The following is a 6,000-nucleotide window of genomic DNA, read 5'->3' as shown; positions in this document are numbered from 1 at the left end:
CACCATCCCTGCCCACCCTGGCTAATAGTCCTTGATGGATCTATCCACCATAAACTTATCTAGTTCTTTTTTGAACCCTGTTATAGACTTGCCCTTCACAACATCCTCTTGCAAGGAGTTCCACAGGTTAACTATGCAACTGCCTTGAGTTTACCCCCCCTCCTCTGGCCAGGTTGTATATGGAAAAGAGGATGAGGATGAGGAGAGCCACGATGTGTCTGTCAGTGGCTGGTGCCTCAGTTTCCTCTAGGCAGCAGTGCTGCAGGCTCCTTTGGTTTGTGCCCAAGCAACTGTGTCTGGGGAAGGAGGAGTAGAGGCTCATTCTTCCCAACCCCACCCCCCACCCCCAGCAGCTGGGGAATCCAGGCCAAATTTAATCCTGGTAGCTGGGCTGGGATTAGCCTGGGCTGGGGTAGGGCTGAGGAGGAATTGGGAGGGAGACAGACGCACCTGCTGTGAGGGAAGATCCTCCCATTCCCTGTCAACCCCATTCACTCCTTGCAGCACAGCACCCCCTAGCATTTCTTTCTCTGTCATGGGAGCTGTCTGCTGCTTGCTTCTCCCTTAGCATCATCTCTCCCCATCCTGGAGCACTGGCATTGCCCATCCTGTGCAAACAGGGAGGCCCCGGTGTGCCCCATGGCACTGCCCTGCAATTGTGAGGGCAGCTGTTGGATGGAGCCATATCAAAATATGGGGATGGGCAAGGCTGGGGACCAGGACTCCTGGGTTCTCCCCTCAAATGTGGGAGGGGAGTGGAGATTAGGGGGTAGAGTGGGGGAGGGACAGGGCTGGGATCCAGGGCTACTGCTCTTTCTGGTTTTCTCCACTTCCTGCAGCTGCCTCGATCCTTTCAATGTGTTTCTTGTTCCATATTCATTTGCTGACTTGTGTAAATCACCCCAGAGGTGGCTGCATCTCAGTGTTGGGTGAGGCACCCTTGGCTGCATCACCTCCTAACCGCGTCTCTCTCCTCCCTCGGGTGACACTGCAGCACTCAGCAAACATCCACAAGATCATAGGGCACTTTGAGCACTGCGCAGGCAGGGGCCAGGCGCCCAGCCCTCCCTCCAGAGAATGGGACACAGCATCGACTACTTTTTACAGGGATTAAAAAGGGGCAAAGGAGGGCAAATCAGAGGAGTAGGTGGCCAGGGTCTGAGCAGGGAGTGGAAATTGACTGGTCTGGGGTCAAGCAGCTGGAGGCAGAGTTAGGAGAGGGACTGAAGGCAAAGTCAGGGAGGTGGGAAGGAGCCGGAGTTAAGCCCGGAGGGAGGCGCTGCCAGAGGGTTAAACCCCGGCACAGGCAGGGGCCGAGGGGGAACAGTTATCCCGGTGGGCTGAGACTCCAGTGTTTGCAATCATGGGTGGGGGGAGCACAGGGCTTTTTTATTTCCCCTCTCACAGGCAGCACCTCTCAGCATGGACTTCCCAGGGCTGGGCTCTTAAAGGCACAGGCATCCCACCGCCTAGACACTGCAGCTGCTCTCTGATGTAACCTACTGAGGTGCTGCAGTAGGAGACTCAATTCAGTGAAACTGGGCATTCCCTATACGCCCCCCAGCCAGGGGGCTGTACACCCCCTTCCCCGATTTTCCCCAACACCCCCTCCCTCAGTGGTCAGGTAGTTACACGCAGCGCTGCCAATGTTGTCATTGGTTGCAAATTTGAATGGAAATTGAAACGTTAACACACACTTTAAAAGCAGATACAACGTCTGAAAACTACTTGTACCTGAGAAAGTCAAATAGGTTTGGAAAGTCTGGACAAAGCCGGGTTTCCTCACCCAGCTGGTGTGTTTGCTGACAATGTCGGTGCATTGGCTTCGGCAGTGTTGGCCAACCTTAGAATTTCAAATGATGATTTGTAAGCGAGGTGTGAATGAGCTCTCCCCTGACAGCCACTGATGACCAGGGTTGGGGGGAAGCTTTGGGACCAGACTGTATTTACATGAACTCACCTACTCTGCTGAGGTATCCAGCGGACAGAGCTGGGCTGCCTCTGCTCTAGGTGCCCGGAGGAGGGAAGGTGTGTGGGGCTCCAGCCTGGGACTCTTCCTCCCTCCTGCCAAGCCCTGACAATTAATCCCAGCGCTGGCACTCCTTTCTTCAAGCGCCATGTGGGCCAGAGGAAACGTGTGGTAGGAAGCACAAGGGCCAAGCTTGTGAACATCAGGTGCAGCAGCAAGAATCCCAACTATCAGGGTAGCAAGTTCTAGAGCCCTATCCCATTGTGGCCATCCCTGCCAAAGACCTGGCTCTAGGAGGTGTGAGTCACACAGCAGGAGGGGAAAGATTCACTCTTACACAGCTGGAGACAGGGGAGTTGAGCTCTGGGGCATTACCACAAGCATGGGTGGGTGGCAAGTTTGTAGAAATTTTGGTGGTGCCCAGAACCCGCCCCCAAACTCCACCTCCACCTGCCTAAGGCTCTGGGAGGGGGTTTGTGGGGGATTAGGGTGCAGGATTCAGGCATTAGGATGGAGTTTGGGTGCTGGGTGCAGGCTCCGGCAGGGGTGAGAGGTGCAGGCTCTGGGGGTGGGAAGGAGTGTGTGGGAAGGTTTGCACCCTCTGGGAGGGAGCGTAGGGCTGAGGATCAGGGATTCATGATGCAGGAGGGGGCTCAGGACTGGGGCAGAGTATCAGGGTTCAGAGGGAGCTCAGGGTTGAGGGTGTTGGAGAGACTGAGGGCAGCCTGCACTAGGACTCTGGGGCAGCAGTTCTGCCCAGAATCCCTCTACTCCAGCAGCAGGAGCAGGCAGGGGACAGGCACATGCTGCTTTTTGTCATGCAGGGATGCACCACAGCAGAGGGGAGGGGTGCCAGGCAGGGGCCAGGGGAAGAGACTCAACTCCAAATATTGCTGGAGCAGGGCCCCCAGCCCTGAATGTTCCTGGAGCAAGAGCACCACAAATGTATATAACCTACCGCCTATGACCACAAGCCAACACAAGGTCCCACTGAGATTTGAACTCAGATTACAGGATTCAGAGTCCTGAGTGCTGCCCATTACACCATGGGAGCAGCTTGTGTTGCTTTCTCTGCACATCGGTGACCCTCATGGGGCTGCTTGTGTAAGGGGGCTCTTGGCCCTTTACTAAAACTTACTGTGTGTGTGGGGGGGCGTTGGTTGGCTAGTTCCCAGCACCAATAGAAGGGGGAAGGATCAATGGGAAATCAGGGTCCTGAGACTGACAGTCCCCAGGGACAATGGGGAGAGGCCAAAGCTCCAAGTTAGCTGCACTGACAGGCCAGGCAGTGTAATGAGGGAGTCACCAGGCCAGGGGGTCCCATCCTCCATGTGAGCTGGAACTGCCTGGGTGAGAGTGGGGCAGAGCTAAGGAGAGAGCAGGAGCCCGAGAAGAGCCGGGGAGCAGAGCTGTGCAGGTGTAGTGCCAGAAACTGCTGCATGTAGGAATTTGCAACCTGTAGCAGTTACTGATACCTGAGGTTGTTCTTATTTGCTGACTTGTCCTAATTGGCTAAAACTTGACAGTGGTTTCTCTAGCAAAGGCCAGTCCCTGGCCCCTTGGTCCAGACATCCTCCTTCATATCAGGCTAGGGTGACCAGATGTCAAAGATGAAATATTGGGATGTGGGGGGCGGAGCAAAAAAAAAAAAGCCAGAGGGCCCCCCTGCCGCCAAGCGGAAGTGGCATAACTCCATCTCCAACCAATTCTTGGCTCCAACCTCTGCTACACTCCCAGCTCCCCCATCCTCTCATTCCTGGGCCCAGCCTGGACTCCAAGCTCTGCAGCCGAGCCATGATCCGGGCCCCTCCTGCAGCTCCCGGGCAAGGGGTGAACCAGGCAGCTCCTGGCAGGAGCGTGTCCGCCCCACTTGTGTCTCCGCACCCAGCCCACCTGGGCCCTGCCTGCTCCGTGCTGCCCCCACACCAATGCGCTGCCCGCAGGCTGCAGGGCTGGAGCAGCTTCTGCGCTGCGCTCCTGGCCATGGCCATGGCCAGTGTGCAGACCTGCAGGGGAGGGGCGCAGTCTTCCCTCTCCAGGTCTGCAAGGGGAATGTAAAGCGGCCGTTTGTCCGGGAGAAAGGCGCTGCCATCCCTCCCTAGCTCTGCCAGAGGACTGGGCAGCAGCAGTATTAGCAGGGGCAGGGCTCTTGATTGTTTCCCGGGCTCTGCGAGGGGACTGGAGAGCGGCTGTTCCAGGGCGCGTGGTGTGCTAGGTTCCTTCCAAGCTCTGTGATGGGAGTGGGGAGCGGCCGATACTGTGGGGGTGGGGCACTGGGTTCCCTCCCCAGCTCTGCCAGGGGCCTGCGGAGCAGCCCTTCCTGCGGGATTATGGCACTGCCTTCTCTCCCTAGCTCTGCGAGACCACTGGGGAGTAGCATTTCCTGCGGGATTAGGGCGCCGCCCACTCTCCAGAGCTCTGCGAGACCACTGGGGAGAGGAAGTTACTACGGGATTAGGGCGCTGCCTTCTCTCCCTAGCTCTGCGAGACCACTGGGGAGCGGCTCTTCCTGCTGGGGTGGGGCGCTAGCTTCCCTCCCCAGCACTCCCAGGGGCCTGGGGTGCAGCCCTTCCTGCGGGATTAGGGCTTTGCCTTCTCTCCCTAGCTCTGCGAGACCACTGGGGAGCAGCCCTTCCTGCGGGATAAGGGCACTGCCATCTCTCCCTAGCTCTTCGAGACCACTGGGGAGCGGCCCTTCCTGCGGGATTAGGGCGCTGCCTTCTCTCCCTAGCTCTGCGAGACCACTGGGGAGCAGCCCTTCCAGCGGGATTAGAGCGCTGCCTTCTCTCTCTAGGCCTGCGAGACCACTGGGGAGCGGCCCTTCCTGCGGGATTAGGGCGCTGCCTTCTCTCCCTAGCTCTCCGAGACGACTGGGGAGCGGCCCTTCCAGCGGGATTAGAGTGCTGCCTTCTCTCTCTAGGTCTGCGAGACCACTGGGGAGCGGCCATTCCTACGGGGGCGGGGCGCTGCCTGCTCTCCCTAGTATTGTGAGACCACTGGGGAGTGGACCTTACTGCGGGATTAGGGCGCTCCCTTCTCTCCCAAGGACTGCGGGACCACTGGAGAGCGGCCATTCCTGTGGGATTAGGGCACTGCCTTCTCTCCCTAGCTCTGTGACACCACTGGGGAGCGGCCATTCCTACGGGGGCGGGGCGCTGCCTGCTCTCCCTAGTATTGTGAGACCACTGGGGAGTGGACCTTACTGCGGGATTAGGGCGCTCCCTTCTCTCCCAAGGACTGCGGGACCACTGGAGAGCGGCCATTCCTGTGGGATTAGGGCACTGCCTTCTCTCCCTAGCTCTGTGACACCACTGGGGAGTGGCCATTCCTACGGGGGCGGGGCGCTGGCTGCTCTCCGTAGCTTTGTGAGACCACTGGGGAGTGGATATTACTGCGGGATTAGGGCGCTGCCTCCTCTCCCAATCTCTGCGATACCACTGGGGAGTGGCCCTTACTGCGGGATTAGGGCGCTGCCTTCTCTCCCTAGCTCTCCGAGACCACTGGAGAGCAGCCATTCCTGCCGGATTAGAGCACTTCCTTCTCTCCCTAGGTCTGCGAGACCACTGGGGAGCGGCCCTTCCTGCGGGATTAGGGCGCTGCCTCCTCTCCCTAGCTCTCCGAGACCACTAGAGAGCAGCCCTTACTGCGGGATTAGGGCGCTGCCTCCTCTCCCAAGCTCTGCGATACCACTGGGGAGCGGCCCTTCCTGCGGGATTAGGGCATTGCCTCCTCTCCCCAGCTTTGCGAGAGCACATGGGAGAGGCCCTTCCTGCGGGATTAGTGCGCTGCCTCCTCTCCCCAGCTCTGCGAGACCACTGCGGAGCGGCCCTACATGCGGGATTAGGCCGCTGCCTCCTCTCCCCAGCTCTGCGAGACCACTGGGGAGCAGCCCTTCCTGCGGGATTAGGTCGCTGCCATTTCTCCCTAGCTTTGCTAGACCACTGGGTATCGGCCCTTCCTGCAGGATTAGGGCGCTGCCTTCTCTTCCTAGCTCTGCGAGACCACTGGGGAGCAGGCCTTCCTGCAGGATT

General features: G+C 58.7%; 1 non-coding gene across 1 annotated transcript; it reads right to left on the bottom strand.

Annotated features, from left to right (window-relative positions):
- Positions 1–2,951: 2,951 nt before the first annotated feature.
- TRNAQ-CUG (transfer RNA glutamine (anticodon CUG)) lies at positions 2,952–3,023 on the bottom strand. The gene has a single exon. It is a non-coding gene; the product is annotated as a tRNA-Gln (tRNA).
- Between the last annotated feature and the right edge of the window lie 2,977 nt (positions 3,024–6,000).

This window comes from Gopherus flavomarginatus, chromosome 16 (assembly GCF_025201925.1).
Source record: "Gopherus flavomarginatus isolate rGopFla2 chromosome 16, rGopFla2.mat.asm, whole genome shotgun sequence".
Lineage (NCBI taxonomy): Eukaryota > Metazoa > Chordata > Testudines > Testudinidae > Gopherus > Gopherus flavomarginatus.
This window is presented reverse-complemented; position numbering and strand designations above follow the sequence as displayed.